The sequence below is a fragment of the Manis javanica genome, chromosome 4 (genome assembly GCF_040802235.1).
Source record: "Manis javanica isolate MJ-LG chromosome 4, MJ_LKY, whole genome shotgun sequence".
NCBI lineage: Eukaryota > Metazoa > Chordata > Mammalia > Pholidota > Manidae > Manis > Manis javanica.
The window spans coordinates 166,109,979-166,136,382 of NC_133159.1; the positions used below are offsets into that span (position 1 = coordinate 166,109,979).

General features: G+C 41.4%; 2 long non-coding RNA genes and 1 other non-coding gene across 7 annotated transcripts in view; 2 read left to right on the forward strand and 1 right to left on the reverse strand.

The window, feature by feature from the left end:
• Positions 1 to 358: 358 nt before the first annotated feature.
• Positions 359 to 26,404, reverse strand: part of LOC140849171 (uncharacterized) — a 36,233-nt gene continuing 10,187 nt past the window's right edge. The window contains exons 2-5 of one of the 5 annotated variants that reach the window (XR_012130804.1): positions 12,656 to 22,649; positions 7,475 to 10,126; positions 976 to 6,787; positions 359 to 827 (exon numbers count right to left, since the gene is read on the reverse strand). This is a non-coding gene — a long non-coding RNA (uncharacterized lncRNA). The remainder of the gene's footprint in view (positions 828 to 975; positions 6,788 to 7,474; positions 10,127 to 12,655; positions 22,650 to 26,404) is intronic. The other 4 variants (XR_012130803.1, XR_012130805.1, XR_012130807.1 and 1 more) reach the window with 4 other exon arrangements.
• LOC140849172 (uncharacterized) lies at positions 9,499 to 15,445 on the forward strand. Its single transcript, XR_012130808.1, has 3 exons — positions 9,499 to 9,601; positions 11,078 to 11,249; positions 15,407 to 15,445. It is a non-coding gene; the product is annotated as an uncharacterized lncRNA (long non-coding RNA).
• Positions 21,534 to 21,667, forward strand: LOC140849346 (U11 spliceosomal RNA). The gene has a single exon (XR_012131084.1). It is a non-coding gene; the product is annotated as a U11 spliceosomal RNA (small nuclear RNA).

Consider the following 26,404-nt stretch of genomic DNA (forward strand, 5'->3'; position numbering starts at 1 on the left):
TACTTCTTTGCAGATTTATGCCCTGTGGCTTCTATGCCCAGCATTTGCCATGAGGTATCTTTACCACTTGGAAGAATTATGATACTCAGTAATTTCGATATGAGGCACAAATTCTACTTAAGGGTTGTAATTAGGAAGGAAGAAGAAAAGCTTTAGAAGTAGCAGACGGAAGAAAACATGGGAAGATTGATTATTTCTTTGACATATCTTCTTGTAGAGTACCTTAAGCATGTATAGGTTTTAAACTACTAATTAAATTGCATGCACACATTAACATAATAGGAATACAGCTACATAAACAAAGCAAATCTATAATTACCAGCCATCTCCAGTGAAACCAAGAAAACCATTTAGGCACCCTAGGCATTTGTGAAAATTTGTCTATGATATGATGGATATTGTCCAACTGTACTTGAACAGTCTGAGAGAAGTCAGACAAATTAAAGCAGCCCATTTCTGGGATCTGTTCACATCCTGTATGTTCTTTTAACCGTAGATAGTCTATAGTCGTAAGATTTTGGAGCGCTACAACTTGCACCCCTCCCAACTCCTGATTGAGTTCCAACAGTACAGATCCGGTCAAATTCGTTGTCCCACTGTATGCACATGCCAGCCTAGACATCTCCCTCCTCATTCCAATGGCAAGTCCAGGAAATGGGGTGGACGCAGCCACAACCGCAGCATCGCACGGATCCCTGTGGAGGCTTTTTGATGATCATCCCCTGGCATGAGTCCTCCAGAGAGTGCTGATGCCGGAAGCTCCTCCTCATATCGTAGTGACTCAGTTTTTTAAAGGGAAAAAAGTTGGATTCTTTATGTAAAAATACCTTGAACAGGAAACAAAAGCAAAAATGAACAAGTGGGACTATATCAAACTAAAAGGCTTCTGTACAGCAAAGGACACCATCAGAACAAAAAGGCATCCTACAGTATGGGAGAATACATTAATAAATTACATATCTGAAATTTCTTTACCTGCAAGATAAATTTGAGAATTGTGGAAGTCTAATGAATGTTCTTTTTGGTTTATTTATTTATTTTTTTAAGTTTTCCAATATTGCTCTTTGGCTCTTGGAAGGAAATGAATGTGTCTTCCACTGTCATTTTCTGGCTGATGACTTTGAAAAGTTATCGTTCAAGGTTGGGTTGAAAGTTCTCACCCGTATATATGTGGAAAGAAAACAAACAGCTGCACACATCATGATCATGAGTTACATATGTCTGTACAGTGCTGTGACACCAAGAAGTAGGGTTAAAATAGGAGCCAACTTAATTAACTGTAATCCCAATACCAAGTGCGTAGGTTCCAATTTTTTAAATTAATGCGTCAAAAATCTGGATACAAAGTCCATGTTAGAAATAGTCAAATTCTGGGAAAAAAGCAGACAGTTAGCAGGAGTCCATTAGGAACTTGGGCTAAAGATGTGCAAACTAGAATTAACATTTTGAAATGTGTACATTGGGGCAAAATTAATGGCACAAAGAGGCAGATCCTCAACGAAAAGGAGATTGTTTAGGGACGTTGTATTTTCAGTGACACCTGGTACTGCTGTCTCCTCAGCATAAATGAATCTTAGGCTGCTCAACTAGTTTGTTGCCTTTCAGCTTAATAGTATGTGAGATTATCCACCAGTGTGTATCATTCATTCACATGTTTGACGATGAGCTATTTTAATGCCCACTTTTTAAAAAATGAAATTTGAATGGCCTTGCCTATATTTGGGAAACCACCTGGAAAACCAAAAATAATAAATAACATAAAGAAGAAGAAAAAAGTTTGCTTATCAAGCCCAGCTTTGACAATCTAGCTTTGTCCCTTTGGGTATAACAGCCAATTCATTAGAATATGAGGACCCATTATTGAACTGACACTGAAAAATTCCAAGTCAGAGTTGTGGTAAAGGAGATTTTTACATCAAATAGGAGGTCATCTGCAAGTGTAAGATTCTTTGAGTCTCTTTGAGGGGTTACTATTCCAAACCACCCTAAAAATCATGTTTTGATGAAATCTCTATAGAAGGTGCACCTTGCCAAGAAAATCCAGTTAGTATCTTTATCCCACTTGAAACTGACATGATTTTTAAAAATTATTTTTAATTTGTGAAACAGTGCAGGTTCACAATCTTTAGCTGCAGTTGTGAAATCCAAAGAGCATGAAAAAAATACATGCACACCAAGTAACTCCTTTGGCAGCAAAATCTGAGCTAATATGAAATCATTTGGAGTTAAACCCGATCAGAGCAGATATGAAGCTAGAGATAGCATTATTTACCTCACTTGTGAATATTCGTAAATTTTATTGCAGAAATATGTGTGGATTATGGAACACCAACTGAGACCCTACCTATCATATCACATATGATCTAAGCATCCTATTACTTTCTTGTATTTGAATAATGCCATATTCTGAAACAAATCTAGCCCCAGTGATTTTGGGAAAGGGATTATAGACCTTTACATAGAACTATAGACATATAAGAATCCATCTTATAAGTTTGCTATATTATAACAGGCTTTTTGAAAATATAACTTTGAATAGTAAGGGTATAAATTAAACCACAGCTATATCTAAAACTACGTAAAGTCAAGGTATAGTGAATTCTGTTTCGTTGGGCTTTCAAGTTTCTAATATGTGCATTTGTTTCACCCTTTATTTCCCACTGTGAACCTGACTCAGTGCTGCTCGATCTTCTGCTGATTCAAATATGGATGATATTTGTAAGCTGCTCCGAAGTACAGGTTATTCCAGCCAACCAGGAGCCAAGAGACCACCCAACTATCCTGAGAGTTATTTCCAGAGAGTGCCTATCAATGAAGCCTTCATCAGTATGGTCATTGGCCGACTAAGATCTGACGACGTTTACAGTCAGGTGGAGATTAAAGCTGTTAAGATCTTAATGATCCAAAAGACTGCTTTCCCTTTCCTCTTCAATTACTCCTTCCCTTCTTTCTTCCTTTAAAGAGTAAAAGCAACTAAAAACTATCTAAAACCTTTTGAACTGTGCTATGGGATAATAGAGGAAACAGGGATGTTAATTTGGGCAGAATTGGAGATTCAGGGAGGAGATGGGATTTGAGCTATATTTGAAAGATGCTGCATTCTTTTAGTCATTCATTCAAGAAATGGTTACTGAGTGTGCATTAGATGCCTGTCTGTGTGCTCGGTGCTGGGGATCCATCGCTGATGAAGGCAAGCCATACCCGTAATGAGCTTGTAGTAAAGATAGAAGACAGAGAGCTAAAGGGATTACAGTAAAGCAAGACGAGTGTTATCTAAGGGGAAGCACGGGGTGCCATGAAGTATATAACAGGGCCGGCAAGATTGCGACAGGTGACAAAGGGGACATTTAGGGCAGTCCGAGCAAAGGAGGCAGCACAAGCAGGGCTGTAAAGATCCTGCAGCATTTGTAAGTCATCTCCCTTTCCTCTCCAGTATATGTATCATTCACTTACTTAAAAGGATGAGAAAATTATCATTTGACTTCTATTTTTCTGAAATGAACATAATTTTATGTATTTTATATACTTTCTTACTAGAAGAGAATAAAGAACTGTACCTGTGATAATTTATATTGTATACTTGTGATAATTTATGATAGACTGTTATTAATCACAGTGAGTACGTGCTCTGTGCAATTGTTTAGGTAGCCTGTTTTTTGTATGAATAAGTTAAGTGTAAAAAAGAGACCTTTTTTTCCCTTTTTTTTAAGACAACTTAAAGTCAGGAGCTACCTGCAAATCCCAGGTCTCCATAATACTTGTGGACATTTATTCAGAACCCAGTATAAACCAGAATCATTGGAGTCAAAGATTCCTAACGCAGGAGGTTATGGAGCCTGGGGACACATCAGCATTTAGAAGACAGGCAGACGAGCAGCCAGCAGAGCAGAGCGAGGAGAGGACCCGTTGCCCAGAGGATTGAAGTGGGAGTGTGACAAGGAGGCCACCGAATTGAGTGACGGTGAGGGTGTGAGTGACCCCAGGAAATCCCAGGAGTGATGGTGGAGGCCAAGCTTCAGGAAGTGGGCAAATGGCAGCAGAGAGATGAGTCTGTGAGTTCCGAGAGATTGGCTGTGATGGGAAAGACAGAGACATGTGCTAGTGAGAGACATGGGGTTCAAACTTTTTCCTTTTTCTTAAGGAAGACTTTGAATTTGGAAGAAAGATGACATTATGTGGTTGGAGAGGAGAGGGAAGGCCCTGGTTACACTGCATCCCTTATAATACCACAGTCTGAGAATTGCATCTGGTGCCCAGGACCCTCAAAGGAGGTGGCTTGTGAGAGACTGATAGGCCCCAGGACTGGGTCATTTATTTGGCACCTGTATACATTTAGATGTTGTAACAGCTCCCTCCTCCGGGTGATCCAGGTCTCGGCGTATCCTTTGCCTGAGCATCGCAGCACGGCCATGCTGTATGTGATTCTCTACTTTGAACCTTCCATCCTTCACACCCATCAAGCAAAAGTGAGGGAGATAGTGGATAAATACTTTCCAGATAATTGGGCAAGTATTACTATTGATCTGTCTTTTCTCTACAATGAGGTTGTTGCAGAACTGACTTTGTATTCTTTTGGCCTTTAACTCAGAGGTCAAAATGTTGTAAATAAGGAGACAAAATTACTGGCAAAATTACTTTAAGTGTGTTGAGAATTTTATAAATCATAACATGAAGAAGAAAAAAATCTGAGTAAAATTTCCTGACCAACCTACTGGTTTTTCTCTTAAATGGATACTTTGAAGGTCAAACTATGCATTAAAATATATCTTGCCTTAGCTACTGAGATTATAACTGTTATGTAAGCATTTCTTTGTTCTTTTCTATTTTATGAATCTAAACCATCAGAGTTTATCTAATTTGTCATTTTATGAATAAGAATTTCACTTTTATAATGTTTTATCCCTATGTTAATGTTGATGGGGCTGCTGAAGTGTAAATACTGCAGGAATATGCTGTAACTTTTTAAATGTTTCACTTAAAAGCAGTAATTCTTAAAGGAATAGAACTGACTTAACACACTTAATTTATATGAAATATTCTCTTTGCGCATAGAACTTTAACAAAGTACAGTGAATCAGATCATTTTGTAATTCAGGTAGCAGATTTTCCTTCACTTCTTCCCAGCCATTGAATCACAGATTACCTATGATAAGGGACCTGGATGAGGAGCTTTCCTGGGGAGGACACAGCCTACACAGAGGAGGTGATGCTTTCTATCTAACTAAGAGTGCGTCACACTCATGGGCTAGCAGTTGAACAACCTAGGGGAAAACTCTGGTAGTCTAACTTCATTTGCCTAAGCATAATTAAAGAAGTTTTGACCACAATGTTATAATCAGAAACGGAAGCGCCTTTAATATTAAGAAAGGTCAAAATCCTGTTACATAATGTTTACAAGATGTACTACTTTAAAAAAAACACCCTGGCACATGGAAATAAAGGAGTTAAAAAAAAGATATGTCAGGCAAGTGGCATCCAATAAAAAGCTAGTGAGAAATAATAATATCACACCACAGAGAATTTTAAAGAAAACACATTAATAGGGACAAAGAAGGATCATATGTGTGTGTCATATTAAAAAGAATAATCCACACTCAGTAACATACTCAAAATATATAAAGTGTGAAAACTCAGAATAATGTGGAAAATTTGATTTTTTTCCTTAATGATAGGAAATTTTAATGTACTTCTTTTCTATATATAATCCTGCTCCCCCCAAAATACATAATGGATGTTCCATGTGTATTTGAAAAGTTGAATATGCATTGGATCACGAAGGAAGTCAAAAATTCAACAAAGTTAAAAAAACCAGTGTTAGACTAGGGACTATATTCTCCTGCCATAGTGCATTTGAATTAGAAACCAAAATTAAAAAGATATTTTTAATGTTTGGAAATACATATACTCCCAAATAACTTACATTAAAGAGGAAATCACAATGTAAATGAAAAAATACTAAGACTTGCACCGTATCAGAATGCTACACAGTGAAGCTTATAGGAAATGACTATAACTTGAAGGTGAATACAGAAACTTAAATTCACTTACTTGAAAAAAATTAAAATTAAATGGGTTAGATATTAAGCTTAAGAAGTTAGAAAAGGCAGAGTAAAAGGAAGTTGATAATATACGAGCAGAAAATTTATTGAACTAGACAAAAAGGAAATGAGATCAATACAGCAAAAGCTATTTTGAAAAATGTAATAAAATAGATATTTATTTGGTAAAACTGACTACAGAGAGAGAGCAAGAGAGAAATTTCAATATATTAAGTTGGAAAAAGAAGACCTAGGACAAAGAATTTTTAAAAGTATAAGAAAACCTATGAACAACTTTATGCCAGTACATTTGAAAACTCTGCGAAATGGACAAGCTTTTTAAAATTATAACTACCAAATATGAGTCAGGAAGAAAAACAAAACATGACTAGTCCAGTAACTATGAAAGAAATGGACTTGGTGATCAAATCTCAGTGCCTAATCCACTCCCACCAAAAAGAAAGAATCACCAGGCCACAGGAATTCACAGGTAAGTCTTGGCAGAGCTTCACTGGCTCCCCAGCTTTAGACACACTGAAGTGGGTAGGTACAGAACTGCAAAAATAATGCTGTTTCCTCCAGTCAAGGGATTTTTACAACTTGAACTCGGGACCCCTTGAAATCTCTACCTTCAAGGGGTCAGTGAGGTCAAAACTGTCTTCATAATAAATTAAGACATTCTTTGCCATTTTGCTCTCATTTCTTCCCCAGCATACAGGGCAATTCCAGAGGCCACGTGACAAGTGAACCTGCAGTAGAAACAGAATGTAAATCCAGCTGTCTTCAGTTAAGCCAGACATTACAGAGACTTGAAAAAATATCAGAACAATGCCAGTCTTTTCACAAATATTTTTGGGAAAACTTGAGGTTTTTTTCCTTTGTTGTTAAAAAAATATGTATGTTAGCATGTAAAACAAAAATTTATGTTGTTTTTTTTTTCCTGAGGGCTTTTTTTAAGTTATTAATTGAACATTTAATGGTGCTGTAGGGCCAATTATTATCCTTTTATAGGTGGGGAAACTGAGGTGTGAAGACATTTAGTTACTTGCCCAGGGCTACACCACAGGCAGTGCTGGGCTGGACCCCAGCAGGCTCTTTACCCGCCAGGGGATTTCTAACGACCCGCAGAGCCTACATCCAATGGTGGAGCCAGACTGAAGTCCCTGATTCGTTTCTCCTCCCTTCTTTCCAGCGGTCCCTCGCGCGGGCTGTCCTGAGAGCACCACCCCCACCCCACCCCCTGCTCCTGGAGTCTCTGCCCCATATCCTCCCCTTTCTCAGTCCCCTCTCTCCTTCTGTGGAAGCATATCCTCAAATAACATTCTCAGGAAGGTAGATCAGAGGAAATGCGAGTCCTTGTGTGGCAGAAGCAGCCACAGCATCCCCTGTCCCAGCACCCTGGCTGGCCCTCGGCAACAGGACTTCCCATTATTCACATCAAGAGACAGGGTCCCTTTCTTCCCCCGGACGCTGTGGTAGCGTCGGGATTCACTCGGGTCGGAGGGCTCTTAATGACACGTCGTGAACAGCGGACTGAACAATGCTGGTGTGCGGCCTTGACCTCTGTTTCTGCTCTGAGAACCGCTTCTGTGCCGGGAGGTGCGGACTTGCTCTAGGGAGGCCCGCGTCATCCTGGCTGGCCACCAGCAGCCTGGAGGTGGGGTGAAAAGCCCAACAAGACCTGCAGTAAACAGCCCCCGGGGCCAGCCAAGGCACAAAGCCTCAGGCCAGGTCAAGGGTGTCTCGGTCACTACGTTTTGGGGTGGTTGTCAGGTGGGAGTAGGCAGGGAGACAGCTCACAGGCCCGGAACCTTCTTACGCTTGCTGGATGGCAGGCTGGGGGGTGCTCGGCGGGCGTTTCCCACTTGGGAGTCCGCTGGGGGCCGTGCGGTCCGCAGCTGCCCTGAGCAGGCCACGAGCCACGGCTGGTCTTGTTAATGTCGGCACGCGTGTTTTACATTTCTGAGGTATTGCTCGTTCGGGAGCCCCCGGTTCTTTTTTCAGAGCACGCAGTTCTGTTTTAGGGGCAAAGTGGCTTTGCAGGGAGGGGGCTTTTGGGTCCTGCATTTTCTCTTTTTTCTTTGTGGGTTTTTTTTTCTTTTCAGTCGTGGGACCTCCTAGCAGGCACTGTCTTCGGGGTCTGGTCTGCTCTCCTTTCCGCTCCTGTATGCGAGGGAGGTCGGAGGTCAGGAGGAACCCCCAACACGCTCTGTCCCCGTTAACTTCCAGAGCTGTCCGAACATCTGAACCTCAGGCCCCTGCAAGGAAGTCCTCTTGCCTCTGAGTAGACCGGTCCTGCTGTCGCTCTGCCATCTGGAGGGACAGCTGGGGGAGCCCCCGTGTCACCTGCCGTCCTGCCCTTGTGCCCCCCTCTCTGTGATGCTGGATCGGGGCGGCCATGCCAGGCCATCCCTGATCGGCCTGTTTTCTGGCCCTCGCTTCATCCCCACCCAGCCGTCCTGCCAAGTCAGTCCTGACCTCCGCCAGGAGTTGGTCAGTCCCTTGTCTTCAGACTGTTATTTCTCCTGTCCTCTTTGCCACATGAGGCAGATATGCTGCAGGGGCTGCAGGTGGACGGCTCACCAAGAGGCCATGGTGTGACGGGCCACAAGCTGGGCTGGCTGGACACGTGGGGCCCCTGCCCGTGGAGGCCCGTCTGGCCTAGGGCCGGGCGGCACCTGGCAGCCTGTCACTACAGCTCTGGCTGGAAATGAACCAGGAGGGGCTGCATCCGGAGCCCAGCGCAGGCATCAGCTGCAGAGCCAGCTCGGGGTCCACTCGGCCATTGGAGGGAGGCACCCCCGGCCTCTACCCTGTCGCCCCTTTCTGGAGTCTCATGGTTCTCAGCACGTGCACAGCTCAGAGCATCCCTCTAGGGCTGACCTGGGGCGGCAGCCAAGGAAGGCTCCCCGGAGGACCCTGAGGCAGGGAGGCCCCAGGAGGCCGGTAGGGGAGCGGCAGGGTGTGGGGGCTGAGTCCTGCGCCCCATGCCTCCCAGCCTGCCAGGGGCCAGCAGAGGCCCAGAGATGTTTGATGAGGAGAGAGAAGAGGTCCATGTTTAGTGTTATTTTAAATTAATAATTTTTTCTTAATTTCTCAGTTTTAATGTGTAATATGATAAATATTATTCACTATAACCCCCATTTAAAGAAAAATTCTTTGGGGTCCTCAGTAACTTTTTAAGGGCTGAGATTAAAATATTTGAGCTCTAGTCAACGTCTCTGCTTTTTTTCCAACCTTGATTTAGCATTTTTCCATGAATTAGTAGCAACAATTCATTCTTGCTCCAAAGTGTTCCTAAGGAAGAACTCTCATCTATTATGTATTTTGAAACCCTTAGTTCTTCAGGGATGGAGTTTAAACTGGAAGGAGGGGGCAATGTCTTCTCTAATTTTGCCTTGAAGTGAGTAGGTATTTAACAAATACTGAATGAGTGTCTCCTCTTTCAGGTAATTAGTATTTACATGGGGATCACAGTGAATCTAGCAGATGCTTGGGAACCTTACAAAGCTGCAAAAACTGCTTTAAACAATACTCTAGACCTTTCAAATGTCAGAGAACAGGTAGGTCTGGCTAATCGAGAAGGATTCTGTAAAAACTGTAAGCCTGCTTTCTGGGGTAGGAAATGAGTTAAGTACATTTCCCAAGGAATTTGGGTGATGTCCACATAGACATTTCAGTGCAATGATTAATGAAAGGTGAATTTTTCACATCCAAATAAGATAGGTGATTACAGGTTTTTAACTTACGTGAGTATTTGTAAATGAGAGACTTGGGTTCTAAGGAGGAGTCAGCATCCTAAGATGAATCAGTAGGTCATATGGCTCCAGTTGGCTTCACTTATTCTTGTTAAACACCTTCTCCTATGGATAGAACTGCTTTCACAATGAGCTGGAATTTTAGTCTTTTCATTAGTAGGACAAATGTTGAGGATGGTAACCGAAGGTGTACAACATGCCCTACCATGCCCTGTCATTGTAATTTCAGTTCATTTCTGATGTGCAAAATAAGCAGCAAGACTCAAGACATTGATCTCTAAATGGCTGCATTCTGTCCCTTTGATTAGCGCACAAGGCAGAAGAAAATACCTGAGTAAACAGAGGAATAAAAAATAAAGCCTTTTAATAGGGAAATACCCTTGACATTTCTAAACAGTTGCCTTCCTCAGCCTGACTGCCTGAGTTTTTCAGTTTCTAGTGGGGATGGAGCAATATTGACTCAACTTCAGCATGTTTTATTCAAATAACTTGAATTCCATAAATAATTCACAAAAGACAGTATCACCGTTGGCATATCTCCTAGAAATATATTAGAGAAAGTGTCACTTCCTATGCTTACTGGCATCATAGCATTAATTTTTCATTACTTAAATTACTTTCTAAAACTGCAATTGCTTATTGGCAACATTTTAAGAGGTTCTCAAAGTCTTCTGATGAAACACCTTATAATAGTTTTAAACTAAACTGACTAGGTTAAGGCTGTTTTAACATTTAACTCTTGCTTCAGGTAAAGCAGACAACCAAATTTTTAAAAGGCTGGTTTGAAAATTCAGTTTTGCCCTCCCGCAGTGTACTTTGTCAAGCTTTCCTATGCCTGCAGAAGTCTCATCTCCTGAGGTTTCTGCTCTGCTCTGCTCTCTCATCGGCAATAACAGGGAGAAAGGCAATCGAGCTGCTCCCTTTATGTCTCTTTTCTGTCCAAGTTAAGAATAGAAAGGGTCCTAGGAACCGCTTGATTCTCTTCTCCAGTTTACATTTGAAGAAACCAACATGCAAAGGTTAAATCTGAATTCACACCAATAGTTAATGTAAGCACAGCCAGAATTCGGATTTAGAGTTCTCTTAATTCTAAGTCCAGTGCTCTTTCAAAAGTGTCCAATAAACCACTCGCCTTTGAGCCTTATCCACTGTAGCCTGTATGTTACTCATCTAATGTAGAAATGTTATCTGTCAAGGGATCAATCTGAATGTGATTCACTTTCAAGATAAATAATTTTCTCTTTTTTCATATAATTCCAGTTTTTTTTTTAATTTTCAAAGGCAAGCAGATATGCAACTGTCAGTGAAAGAGTACATGCTCAAGTGCAACAATTTCTGAAAGAAGGTTATTTGAGGGAGGAGATGGTTCTGGACAATATCCCAAGGCTTCTGAACTGCCTGAGAGACTGCAACGTGGCCATCCAGTGGCTAATGCTGCATACAGCTGACTCAGGTAATGGAAGAAAGGGGTGGCCATTTATAGCACCCTATAGAAAGGCCTTCAGAATTAAGATCTACTGCATGATGCAAAGCTGGTTAGCCCTTGGTTGAGAATCAAGTTGCTTTCCTAAGTTGTTTGTGTGTCTACTTGGACAAGTCAACAGCCCTCCTGAACAGCCCCTTATCACATACTGTTAGGTGCTAGGGAACATGAAGAAATTTACCTCCACATTCAAGGAACTTGTCACTGGTCACATTGGGAAGATTGGACGTATATGTATGAAAAAGTATAGCTGCAGATCTGCAAAAGGCAGAATAATGCATTCCCACCCCCTCTCTCAAGCATGCCCATGGCCTAATCTCTTCAACATGGGGCATGGTAGCAAAGGGGGAGTAAGGTTGCAGGTGCAACTAATGTTGCTGGTCAGCTGACTTTGAAGTAAGGAGATTATCCTGGATTTTCTTAGTGGGTCTAGTATATTCATATAAGAATCCTTAAACTGAGAAGGAAGCAGAAGAGTCAAAACTAGAGAAACCCATCATGGAAGAGACTCAGCAGGCCACTGCTGGCTGTAAAGATGGGACAGTCCACGAGCCAAGGAGCACGGGCAACCTCTAGATGCTGAAGAAGACAAGAGAACAGATTTTCCCCTAGATGCCCCCGAAGGAACCCAGCCCTGCTGACTCCCTGATTTTCTTTAGCCCAGTGAGACCAGTGGCAGACTTCTCATCTCTGGAACTGCAAGAGAATAAATTTGTGTCATTTTAAGCCACTGAGTTTGTGGTAATTTGTTGCAGCCACCATGGAAAACTAGTCAAAGGGCCAAGCCAGGAAACAAAAGCCAGATGTGTGAAACAGACGGTTGATGGGATCTGAGTCCAGAGCAGGAGAGACAGTGGAGGGGCGGAGGTGACTGGGGCAGGCTCCACGCAGGAGGCAGGAGCTGACCGCCCCTTGCTAGGACTTTGAAGTAAAAAGAATTCTAGACTGGAGAAACAATAGAAAAAAGGTGTGATTTTGGAAGTACAAAAAACATGGGCCCATTGAGCTAGACAAGAGTGCTTAATTACAGAAAGTTGGATCTTAGTGTTTTCTGGGTCATGGTCCTCTTTGAGGCCCCATGGGCCATCAAGTCTAGTTGTTTCACAGATTACATGAGATGCCTCCACAGGGTCTGAGAGACCATGACTTTAAAGCCCCTGGTTTAATAGAAAAATAAGTGGGTTAAGCTAACCGGAGTTTGTTCAGAGCTGATGCAGTTCCTTATATGTAGTAAGTGCTTGATCAACATAACTCAGGGATTCGTTCATCCAGAGCTGTGTGCCCCTTCCCCTAAGACCCCTAAGAATCGTGTTGTTCAGCATCCCTGGAGAGCCTCTGCTTTACTTTTTTCATCAACGGTTTTCTTGAGAACCTACCCTGAGAAGGGTACTGCTTTCAACACTTCCTTGTTCTCTCAGGTAAAGCTGTGTCTCTAAAAAACTGTTCACACCAGACTATTCTGCAGCCTGCCCTGTAACACAGTAGCCCCATCTCAAGACTCTCAGGCAAGGTGTTCTTCAGTCCCCCTCGCTGCCACGTGTCCGCTTCATGGGGGTGGGGCAGGGAGGACAGGGGTTGGATTTCTTCATCCCTCACAGCTGAAAATGAAATTTCTCCTCAGCCTTCTCTCTTCATGCTAGAAATCTCCGTCTTCTAAACTCTTCCTCATAAGCGATGCTTCAAGTTTTGTTTTGTTTTTCTGCCTTTTGCATGTTGGCCTAGAGCTTGCTCCAAATTAGTTTACTCAGAGCATGAATACCATGGCTAAAGTTCTAATCATCTAATGGACCTGTTTTTAGTTGAGTTTATTTTTTACATAAACTCCAGTTCTAATTTGAGGATTTTACTACGTTGACTCAGTTTGTAATCTTCTTTACCAAGAGTCTTACTTTCTCAGGCATATAAACAACTCAAGCCCTTGATTTATCCTATCATAAAACTAACTGCTGTTTTACAGTGAGTCAGCCTCATCTTCATCTTCCTATGTCTGTGCCTGACAGTCGAGCCTGCATTCGGGGAGCCAGTGTTCTCCTGGATTGCACCCCTCCAGGGGCAACCTCAGTCTGCCAGAGTTCTCTGCTTTTATCTTCAGCCACATCTGTTTTCCGTGTTTGTCCCTGACCACTGTCTGACCTGACTGCGCAAGGTCATAACTTACCAGAAACAAACGGTTTACCTATCTGGTTGTGAGTCATATGTGGGAAAAGTAACTGCTTATTTAGCTTTTCTGGTGTTGTGATCATGGTGTGCAGGAAGAAAGGCATATTTCTCATACTCCCTCTGGTTGACCTGCTACAGGCATTTCACACAGGCTCTGGATGCTTCCGCAGTGCCTTGTAGCTGCTGAGGAAGCACACTCGGAGTCAACATCATCTAGGCAAGGCCGGCCTGCTGCAGTCTGACCCCAAGGTCGCCAGGATTCCCGCCGTTCTCTGGGTGTGAATTCTGGAGGGTCAGATCTTCTAGGGGAGATCAGGCCTGACAATTGGAACCAAGCCTGGCTTCTACCACGGAATTAATTGTCAATGTGTAGAGCTGTCCCCTGTCCAAAAATGAAAGCCAATTAATACCAGAATGTTTCTTGAATTACAAGTAGTATATAGACAGGTGGAAGTCCTTACAAGGTTGCCTTTTGCTTTTTAGTTAGGCAAATGTGAAGCTGAAAAAAATTGTCTATGTAAATAAATACCTTCCCTGATAAGTCCTGGAAAACACATGGTAAGTCGCCACTGCAGTTTCCCTTGAAAACTGAGCCCCTCTCCAGGTTGTCATGGTCTCCTTCTGATGGAGAAACTTAGAAATCAATATATTAAATGGCCTTCTGCAGGCTTCCCCGTAACTGAAGCACCAGAAACGCCCCTGACATACACTCATACAGCATCGTCATTCTGGACATGCCCGACACCCTGAGGTACCAGACGGAGGGCCGGGAAAGCAAGGAAGTGCATGTGTGGTACTAGAACAGCTGCCAGGGACCTTGGACCTTATCAGCTGTGACCTTTTTGACAGTATTTATGGTCTTAAATTTTTGATTTTGACTATTTGTACTTTGACTTCTAAATATTTTTGCCTTATCCTATTTTCTCACTCTTTCTTAGAGAAGTAATTGTGCCCATAAGCCAATTGCAGCAAATAATGGCAGTTTTTTATTCTCTCTACTTTTTCTTTTTTAACATGTTGTTTATTTTGTTTGAAATAGTTTAGCTTGGCGGCAGCTGGCAGGCTGAACAGGGAATCAGGACATCAGTGATACGGTCACTCACTGCTGTTTTGGAAGCTTGGTCTAGTCTCCCTGGGCCTCGGTAGTGGACAGTCCAGAAAACTGAGTGCCGGCCATACCCTCTGGCCTTTACAAGGAACAGAAGAGTCCCAGGTCTGGTTGGCAGTGCCACATGTTCGTGTGGGTATCCCTTTCCTCTGCTGTGTCTGGGCACCCCAAGACCACTCCAGCTTCAGTAATTTGCTAGGAGGACTCAGCATATACTAGTACTCATGGCTATAATTTATTACAGCAAAAGGATAGAAAGCAAAACCAGCCAAGGGGAGAGGTGCAAAGTCTGGAGGAAACCAGGCAGAACCTTCCAAGAGGCCGCACATGGGACACGTTTACTTACCCCAGCAGTGGGTTGTGACAGCATGAGTGAGATGTTGCCAACCAGGGAAGCTTGTTAGCAGCTCAGTACCCAGGGCAATTATTGGGAGCTGGTGTGTAAGCCTGGAACCTACCCAAATTTCAGTCTCCCCAAAAGGAAAGCAATGGTTGATCATAAGCCACATTGTACAAACAGAAAAGCCATTATCAGACCATTTTTATCGGCTCTCGAAATGGCAGAACTTCAAAAAATCCAAGTTCCCACATGTCAGCCAAGGGCTGCTCTTTTTTCAACTGTATATCACAGGCGACATTTCATGTCAGATCCAGTTGTCATATTTAGTAGTTTAGTTGTACTTAACTCTGTAGCATACATGTCCTATAATTTATCGTGCCGTTACCAATACACATTCTGCTTATTACTTCATAAATGCTTAAAATAAATGAAAATGAAGGAAAGTATTTAAGAACTCACACTTCATCAATATTTTCTACACATTTAATAAATTGGAAACTCTTCTCTTCCTATGTCTAGCCTGTAACCCAAACAATAAACATCTTCGTCAAATCAAGGACCAGATTCTCAGACTCTAGGTACAATCCCAAGATCCTCTTTTAGTTGCTGTTGGATACTGCACAATTTGAGTTTATACTTAAGGAGGTAAAAATATTGAATGAATAATCAATTCTTAGGTTTGTTCAATGCTTAAGAAGATAAGGATTCGGTAGCTTCGTCTCTGATTCATGCCACAGATTCCAGCTGTCTAAGATAGTTCTTACAGAAAAAGGACAGGTTACACATTTAATGAGCATTTCATACCTACTGTCCTTGGGGATACAGTGATGGAAAAGTGCACAAGATTGTGGAGTACAGGCTAGTGAGGAATATGGGCATTAATCAGAGAATCACGCTGATGAAAAATAAATATAAACTGAGATACACACGCTCAAGGAAAGGAACCTCATTCTGCGAGTACCAGAAATAAGGGGTGTTGTACTAGCCTTGACGACTTCCCTAGGAGAAGCGAGAGCTTCCGAAGGGACCTGGAGAAGCAGCCTGCGAGGGTTAGCAAAGAGAAAGGCTGGGAGCATGATGAACATTCTGGAGAGAGGACGAACATGTCCAAGTCCTGGGTGGGAAGCAGCATGACCAGTTCAAGGACCTAAAAGACCAGCTGGCTGGAGGGAAGAGAATAAGAAATAAAGGTATGAAATGAGAGTTGGGGAAGAGTGAGCCCCCTGCCTGCCCTTGCAGGATTCCAGTCTTCACCTGAAAGGCCAAGAGAACCTATTAGAAAGGTTGTAAGTAGGATGGGTAGTTTGCATTTAAACAAGGTCAACTTAAGGACTTTAAAGATTTTGAATTCACTGGAGGAAGTTCTGAGGTTATTCTTATCCCGCAAGAAGCCTCTTTGGATATAAGACTGGTAAATACCCAGGAATGCCAGCACCAGCAACCTTGGGGGTTTGGGTCAGGTGGGCCCAGGAACTAGCCCCAAATATTAATGCCCATTTAGGACCAATACTCACCTTGACTCAGCCTGGTTAGTGGTATACAACATGTTTCTTTATCTTCTAAGTATGTGAGGACACTGTTTTCCCTATTTAGTAGCCCAGGAAAAGTAGATACTGATTCTTAACATAATGTTAATGGATGTGCTGAGTGTTTTCAGTGACTTGTTTAAGTGTAATTTTATAAGATCAGAGAAGTGCTATCCCTTTTTTAAAATTTTTATTTATTTTTTTATTAAGGTATGATTGATATACACTCTTTTGAAGGTTTCACATAGAAAAACAATGTGGTTACTGCATTTACCCATATTATCAAGTCCCCACCCATACCCCAATGCAGTCACTGTCCATCAGTGCAACAAGATGCCACAGATTCACTATGTGAGAAGTGCTATCCCTTTTTATCTTTTTAATAATGTTAATGTTTCCCCTGTGAATAGCAAAGTATTATTGAATACCTACTCTGTTCCCAACTAGGTGCTAGGAATCTAAAAGTGAACAAGGTATATCCGTACCCCCAAGGAGCTCTCAGTATAGTCAGGAAGAGTGACAGATTAAGCCAAGATAAAAAACCAGTAAAGATCCAAGAGCTGGAACCAGGCATCTTATTAGCTGGTCAAAGTAAAACTGGCCTTTCAGAGGCAGGTGAATTGCCCCCAAGGAAGAAATGTGCTCCAGTTAGCGTCCTGACCTAAGTTAATGCTAGTGACCCAAGAGTTGTTGAGATCAGGACAGATCTGGGTCATCTGCCTGAACAAGCCTGCTTTCCAATCATAAATCTTTACCTGGAATCTATTGGAATAGAATGGGCAGCTCCCTTCTGTCTTTTCAGGTAGCAGAAAAATAAAAGCCTACAGATCAATCCAAGTTGTTGTCAGAGATCTTTGAGGAGAGAAAGATCTGGTCGAAAGAAAAGAAAACCAACTACGCAATACAAATCGATCAAAACGAGGATACATTTGAATTTCTGACATTACAGCTTGGTCCTTTAACTTGTATTTTCATTTGTCCCCCCGACCCCAACCCTTTTTCTAGAATCCCTTTCTGATTCTCCTATAAACACACCAATTGGTTCCATGTTTTTTCTCATCTTTATATGAAGATGCAGCTCCTAATTTAAGGACCATCCCCTATCCCAAATCCCATCTTACAAGATAAGAAATCTGAGTTCACTCTGAGGGAGTATTTGAAGAGCTGAAGCCATTTGGTCCATAAAGAAGATCTCGGGGTGAAGTTTTTGCTGCTTTGTCCAATGGCATTGATTGATCCCAGGCACTCAGATAGAGCAGACTGTATAAATAGTGCTCACTGTTCCCATCTTATGACTTATCATTTCATTGATTAAGCATCCTGCCTGGTTACTAAATTCCTCTTCACTGGCCTTGCAGAATCCCCCCAATTCTGATCCTTTCATTGGCAGATGGAGTCTGCTGCCCCGTTGCTCATCTTTTCAATATTCATTGTGAGGCTGAGGAGCAAAGGATTTAAGAGGAAAATGAGCACTTACGTATACTTACCTCTTAGGAGCTCAGTGAAATAAACCTCCATACCTTTGTACATACCTTAGATATGTTTTTAAATTTTGTTTCCAGAAAAACAAAAACCAACTAACCCTGAGTTATACCATTTCCTCCTCTGTTCGACTCTGTAAGTTTAAATTTTATGAATGAGTGAATTAATAATCAGAATTATTGGATAATCAAAGCAAGGAAGAATTTTTTTAGGTGACTTAATTCATTCTCCAGTTGTCAGACAAGATAATACTCAAGTCTTCCCTGACTAATTAAATTAGAATCATAGAAATTGTTACCTAGAAAAGACCTTAGAGCAATGGTCATCAAGTTTAATTTCACATTGGAAATGCTGCTTCCTGGGCCTACACAAGACCTGAACCAGAATCCTGCTGGGTGGAGCATGGGATTCTGAAAATGTTAAGGCTGTCCAGGTGATGGACAGCCTTAAAGCTCTCAGAGATGCTCTAGCCTTGCCCCTCAGTTCATTTGAAGTAGTAAGGCTTAAGAGATGGCCTCGGGGTAATGTTCAGGCATATATTTTTGTAAGTTGGGTTTCACACAGGCTTTCTCAGGAAACTGCCCAATCTGGATTTCTTCTTAAGTAAATCTCTTCTGTCTCTTCAACAGATGTTCAAGCAAATGCTCTCAGAAAAGCAAGCCAAATGGGAGCATTACAAGAAGGAGGGCTCAGAGCGGATGATGGAGCTTGCTGATGTCTTTTCAGGAGTGAAACCCCTAACCAGGGTGGAGAAAAATGGTAATTGCTAAAGAGGCATATCTGTGTTCGGAATGTATACACAGACTGTTGGAAACTGGCAAAGTAGAAAGTCATTATGTTGGTAACATCTTTGTATTGATTTTAACATTGCAAATGAAGGTGGGAAGTTTAGTTTGGGCTGCCTCTAGCTTTGTGCTCCTTTGAGTGGTCTGTGTCACGCCCCTATAGTTTTCTATAGTTTTCTTGTCCTCAATATATGTTAGGCTAAATCAGGGTTTCTAATTCTGTGGTTTTTAGATGCCTTATAGAGTCATAATGCACCCTCCCCCACACTTACCAAAGTATGCAAAACTCATGTGTCAGCTCATGTGCACTTGAGGGAAGGGGAAAACCTCTTAACTCTCACCATCTCAGAAGAATATACTTCATCCAACAATAATCGCTAGGTGATAAAGGTTCTTTTTCATCTACGTGCCTGCCATCTACTGGCATAAGAGGGGACATGCAGACTGGATTTGAAACTAAACGTAACTCATTTACTTTTATTTTAATCCTGCTGCTTTTAGGAAATTTTATCTACATGAAAATTGTTGTATCACTTAAATTTTTCACATAGGTAGAAACCTTTCAAAAATGCCCCTGAAAGATCATTTTGATTTTTAAGATAATAAATCGAACTATTTTTTTTAATGCTCTAATAATAGTTAAAGCTGTCAAATTCATTTCCAATAGTTAATTATGCTGTGAAACTGCTTAATAATATAGCTTTTTATTTTTAGAAAATTACTATTTATAATCAATATGAGCTTGCTTGCATATGTCAGTAAGAACTAAGTGTGTAAAGGATTAATTAAATTCAAAGCCACAGCTATGGGAATTATGGGATTCAGTAGTCTTTCCTTGTCTCTGTATTAATAGAAAATCTTCAAGCTTGGTTCAGAGAGATCTCAAAACAAATACTGTCTTTAAATTACGATGATTCTACTGCTGCAGGCAGAAAAACTGTGCAACTGATAGAAGCTTTGGAGGAGGTAAGGAAAGTCTTTTAAAATGACAGTTCTTGAATCAGAAATCATACTTTCTGACCAACCCAGCAATCTGCTTCTGGAAATATATCTAAGGGACTATTTCGTCAGAAGCAGAAAAGTACAAAAAAAGCAAAATATGCCCACTGTGCTACTATATACAGTGTCCTAAAATTGGGGAAATAATTAAATGACTAGCATGAAGAGAATGGTAGTGAAAAGTTACATTTCAACTGGTGGAAACATGTAATCTTGGAAAATTAATTATGAAAACAACATAGAAACATTGGCGAAATTGTGGTAAAGTAGTAAAAGCAAAAATAAAATTGCACTGCATGTCTCATTTTTAGGTTGGTAAAGACTGTAGACCCAGGGCAAAACTGTAAAGGAATCCACAAGAGTGAAGATAGTTGTATAATGATCATATTCCTAAAGTTTTAATTGTATGCTTAGCTAAATTTAAAATAGAAAATAAACCAAAGTATCAGAACAATAACCATGAGGTCTGTTATTTAAAACATCATTCAATACTTATCTGGAACCCTGTCCAGTTGATGTACATATATTTTTAGAAATATAATAAATATTGTTTTCATTTGATGGACTTTCTTAGCAGACGTTTTCTTATTTTTATGAGGTTTTTACAATCATCACTTGTTAATGGCAGCACAATATAGTACTCCGTTGTTAGCATTTCAGCTTCCCAAGCCATTCCAAACAATCCCCACTTGTACTATTTGGGTTGTTTTTTGGACATTCTAGTCTATAGTACAACTACAAATAACTTTGTAAATCTCAGATGCTTTTATCTTTTCCATTATTTATTTTGGTAATAGCCCAGACCCTTTGAATCATATATATTAAAATTTATATATGAATAAAATATATATAGCATTATATACATTAAAATTTCAGTGGAATGTTTTGATTTAAATACATCAAAAACTTAAAAATGTGCAAGTGCCAACACCCCACTTGTGAGTTGACTTCGTTTTTTAGCAGTCCTGCAAATCTTCAGAATGAAGAGGCTTCTCCAGTATACTTTTATTGATACTAAACTGGAAAGTGGAAATAGTCACTTATTATGTCATATATGTACAGGAAAATAAGCAGTGGGACATTTCCTAATTCTAGAACTTTGTGTCGCCTTTTCTGACCTGGCTTATACAGTTCTGAAATTATAATTTGAAATTAAAAATTTGCCAAAAAATTCTTAGTAAGTAGTGTGCTTTATTTTAGGTGTTTTGAAGGAAAAATAAACACCACAGAGGCCACTCAGAAGTTTTAATTAAATGTATTTATGTAACACAGGTTCAAGAATTTCACCAGTTGGAATCAAATCTGCAAGTATGTCAGTTCCTTGCTGATCCTCGCAAGTTTCCCCACCAAATGATTTGAACCATTAACATTAAAGAGGAGGTCCTCATCACAATGCAGATTGTTGGGGACCTTTCTTTTGCTTGGCAATTAATTGACAGGTAACGTGGACAGCCTAGCATTTGCCATTGATGAGGGCCACGATGAGCATCTCCTTACCATTTATCTCTTTACAGTTTCACATCTATCACGCAAGAGAGTGTAAGGGTAAACCCATCCATGGTTACTAAACTCAGAGCTGCATTCCCAAAGGTAAGCAGAGAGCAGTGAAAACAGTCTCAGACACCAGGGGAGAGTTGGTCTTCGTTATTACTTCATTAATTCAGCCCAAGAATTTTATCCTTTCAGAAAGTTAGATAATTTGAGTATTTTTATAGACTGAAAAGTTGGCAATTTTTCCATGAGAGCACACTTTCAATAGATGCCATAAATATTTAACGTTTGAATTCATAAGTTGCAGTGTCTAACATAAATTATTTTTAAACTAAATAATTTTTTAAAATTTTACCAGTATATAAAAAGGGCTTCTGTCGTGAGTGGCACACGTGGGGCAGCTCGTATGCTCTTCGTGCGGAATCGACATCAAGAGATTTCGGAAGCATAATTTTTTGGTACTTGGGCAGCTAGTGATCGTTGGTCCTGGAGCCCCCCAAAAAAAAAAAAAAAATTTTACCAGTATACTAAAAATGTGAGTCCCAGAGTCCTTTTTCTCTAGACATGAATTGAGTCCTTTTATTTATTCATTTAAAACATTCTTGTTGAGGCTCTGCTCCAAAGTAGGATCTCCTCTGAGGTCAAGGAGTAGTGGTGAACAACACAAGCATGGCCCTTGCTCACGAGGTAATTGCAGTTTGTGATAGGTGAACAAATAATTTACTCAGCGACTTCTGATGGAATTACCATGAATATCAGTTCTGAGGTACACTTTCTTTCATGTTTAATTGGGGTTACGCTTTATAATTGATGGAATATCCTAGTTGAATTGTCAACATGTTTTTTCTTTGTGAATAATGCATAAAGTAATGAATGGCACTTCTTATTTGCCATGATGTCTTAGATTGTACTCAGTACAGTAGTCTCATCAACCAAGACGTCTGATTTTTCCAGAGACGAATAGCTGTCTACCGTAGCACCGAGAGACGAGCAGCTGTCTACCATAGCACAGAGGCTGTCAAACTTGAGGGGTGTCAGAGTCACCTGGAAGTCTTGTTAGAGCCGATTGCTGGGCCTCTCCGTCAGTCTCTGATTAAGTCAGTCTAGGGTGGGGCGTGAGAACTGGCATCTCTACATCTCTAACAAGTTCCCAGGTGATGCTGATGGTGCTAGTCCAGGGACCACAACTTGAGAAGCACTGTCATCCAGATGACATTTTTTTTTAATTATATTGTTGTGAGAAACCATTAATTGGCATTGATAAGTTCAGTGATCTTTGGTCTGAGTAAAGCCCAGAGGCATTGTTGTACGTTACTATTCCTGGAAAGAAAGAGATTTCTAGGACTTTTTGAGAAACGTGTATATGTGATTTTTCTTCCAGCTTGCCTCTGCCCTTGATCTTCCCCTTCTTCGTATTAATCAAGCAAATAGCCCTGACCTCCTCAGTGTGTCGCAGTATTATTCTGGAGAACTGGTGACCTATGTGAGAAAGGTAAGAAACGTATCAAGATGATGTTTATTTTTTGCACATGTGTTTTTATTTTCAAAGAACTTTTACACCTGCTTTATAAATGCTAGTGGTAGTAACCCCATTTTATAGGTGTAGAAACTGAGAAACAGATTACAGTGGTTTCTTCAAAGTCACAGAGCTAGTTGGTAAAAGACGCAGATCTAGATCCAATATGTCCTAGTCACAAGTTAAGTTTTCAGGGGAATTTTGGTCCTGGTTTCAGTTACATATGGTGTAGCATGGAAGCAAATAGGCCTGGATTCAAAATTTACCTGGGTCACATACTAACCTTTGTGACCTTTGGCCATTGTACTTAACATCTCTGAACCTCAGTCTCCTAAAAATGTGTCATCTGAAAAAGATACATTTTTTTGCAGCATTTCTATGAGGATTAGCTTTATATCCTGTGAGCAAATAATGTTTGAAGGCATGTAGCCCTGGACCTGATAGCAGTTATGAAAAAAGATCTTTGAAGTCCCTCAGCATCCCTTGCAATAGACCAATGGCTGTTTGCACACACTGGTACCTTTCCTCCTGTCATCCTAACATTTTTTAGCAAAGAAAAATAAATGTTCAGATCACGGGAAGATGACAGCGTGAGTAGTTCAGAGGAAATCTCCCCAAAACATATATATTTATGAAAATACAATAAATACAACTATTCCTAAAAGAGACACCAGTGGATGCAGTAAAACAGCCAGGACACATCTACATCTGCGAGAACTCAACATCACACGAAGGGGGTAAGATACAAGCCACGGCCAGGCAGGACCCAAATGCTCCCCCTCCCCAAAACCCAGTGGGAAGGAAGGAGTCGGAATGGGGAGGGAGTGAAAGCCCAGTACTGCTAAACAACCAGCTCTAGAAATCCGCACCTCGAACGCAGACACAAGGTTCACGGGGTGCTGGATATTAGAGAAACGGAAAAGCAAAACCTGTGGGCAGTTGCCCGCAACTGGTGCCCCTGAGACAAAAGAAAAGCAAGTGCTTTCTGCAAGTCTTAAAGAGACAGGGACCCCATAGATGGATGAAGTTGTCCTGGCACACTTAGCCAGCAGCTGGGAATCCTGGGGAAACTTAGGTGCCCTAAATCCTGGGGAGGCAGTGCAGCTCTGAAGCCCCTCATGGCACTAAGCAACCTGCCAGTCATTCCTCCAACTGGTGTGAACTCCGACACACCGGCCCAGTAGCGGGAGAGTGGCAGTGCGTGCCAGGGATGGCGGTGCCAGAAGGGACTGGGAGCAGATCCATGTGCCAACGGCGCAGGAGGGGACCAGGAAAGGCTTGTGCGAGCCCGCAGCAGTGCAACCGAACAGCCCAGGCGTGGCTTGCACACACCAGCAGCAGTGGAGCCAGAGGAGCCCGGTAGAGAACCGCGCGCACCTGCAGCAGAGCCAGAGGGAGCAGGCGCACTCCCAGCAGCTGACCAGAATCCCAGCCCAAGGCACAGCTGCCCAGGGCAGACCCAAAGGCCACTGCTGGCACAGAGCTGCCTGGCAGGGGCGCTGCTAGCACGGAGGAGCACACCTGGCGTGCCTGCCACTCCTCGCAGGGCTCCGTGCTGCTCTGACAGAGACCTTGCCCACAGCAGCTTAGGGGACTCACCCGGTGGCTGCTCCAGGAGTGCAGGTAACCATCAAAGGCAGTGGGGAAGGGCAAGGGAACCAGCAAGCAGGAAAGGACTTTCTTCTCCCAGCTGATACACCCGCAAGCTGCCTACAGCCACTGCTATCACCATGAAAAGGCAAATAGATTTAGTCCAGTCCAAGATAGTTCAAACAACACCTGAGAAAGGATCTGCAGAGGCAGACCTAACGAGTCTCCCTGAAAAAGAATTCAAAATAAAGTCATAAACATGCTGACAGAGCTGCAGAGAAATATGCAAGAGCTAAGGGATGAAGTCCACAGGGAGATTACAAACGTCCAGAGGGAGATTACAGAAGTGAAACAAACTCTGGAAGGATTTATAAGCAGAATAGATTAGATGCAAGAGGCCATAGATGGAATAGAAACCAGAGAACAGGAACGCATAGAAGCTGATGCAGAGAGAGATAAAAGGATCTCCAGGAATGAAACAATATTAAGAGAACTGTGTGACCAATCCAAAAGGAACAATATCTGCATTATAGGGGTACCAGAGGAAGAAGAGAGAGAAAAAGGGATAGAAAGTGTCTTTGAAGAAATAATTGCTGAGAACTTCCCCATACTGGGGGAAGAAATAGTTGCTCAGACTATGGAGGCACACAGAACTCCTGAGACACGGGACCCAAAGAGGACAACAGCAAGACACATAATAATTAAAATGGCAAAGATCAAGGACAAGGACAGAGTATTAAAGGCAGCCAGAGAGAGAAAAAAGGTCACCTACAAAGGAAAACACATGAGGCTATCATCAGGCTTCTCAACAGAAACCTTACAGGCTGGAAGAGAATGGCATGATATATTTAATGCAATGAAACAGAAGGGCCTTGAACCAAGGATACTGTATCCAGCATGATTATCATTTAAATATGAAGGAGGGATTAAACAATTCCCAGACAAGCAAAAGTTGAGGGAATTTGCCTCCCACAAACCACCTCTACAGGGTATTTTAGAGGGACTGCTCTAGATGGGAGCACTTCTAAGACTAAATAGATGTCACCAGAGAAAATAAAAACACAGCAAAGAAAGCAGACCAACCAAATACTAACTAAAGGCAAAAAATAAAATCAACTACCCACAAAAGCAGTTAAAGGAAGCACAAAAGAGCACAGAATAAAACAACCAACATATAAAGAACGGAGGAGGAGGAATACGAAGGAAGAAAAATAAAGAATGACCAGACAGTGTTTAAATTAGCTCAATAAGTGAGTTAAGTTAGAAGATACTAAAGAGGCTAACCTTGAACCTTTGGCAACCACAAATCTAAAGCCTGCAATGGCAATAAGTACATATCTTTCAATAATCACCCTAAATGTAAATGGACTGAATGCACCAATCAAAAGACACAGAATAATAGAATGGATAAAAAAGCAAGACCCATCTCTATGCTGCTTACAAGAGACTCACCTCAAACTCAAAGACTATAGGAACAAAGAAAGACAGAAGGAACAAAACAGCAGCAGAATCATAGAACCTAAGAATGGACTAACAGTTACCAAAGGGAAAGGGACTGGGGAGAAAGGGAGGGAAGGGAGGGATAAGGGTGGGGAAAAAGAAAGGGGACATTATGATTAGCATGTATAATGTTGGGGGGGGTGGCATGGGGAGGGCTGTGCAACACAGAAGACAAGTGATGATTCTACAGCATCTTACTACACTGATGGACAGTACTGTAATGGGGTTTGTGGGGGGGGTTTGGTGAAGGGGGGACCCTAGTAAACATAATATTCTTCATGTAACTGTAGATTAATAACAACAAAATTAATTAATTCATTAATTTAAAAAATAAAATAAAATAAAATAAAAAAGGTAGGGAGTCAGTAGTTGAGAATTCTTCTGGGACCACAGTAATGCATATTATTTAACAACTGGCTGATAAAAATATAGCTGTATCCAAACATGTGACAAAAATTTTGCACCAGTCCACAGATAAACAAGTGTGATCTACAATCTGTTACACAAACGGAAATAAAACTAAAAGATGACTGTTAATTATATATAAACACATACAAAGTGAGAGTATAACTATCCATAACACAACCTCCATACTTGAATTATCCCTCAACTGGCTTTAAAGTATATC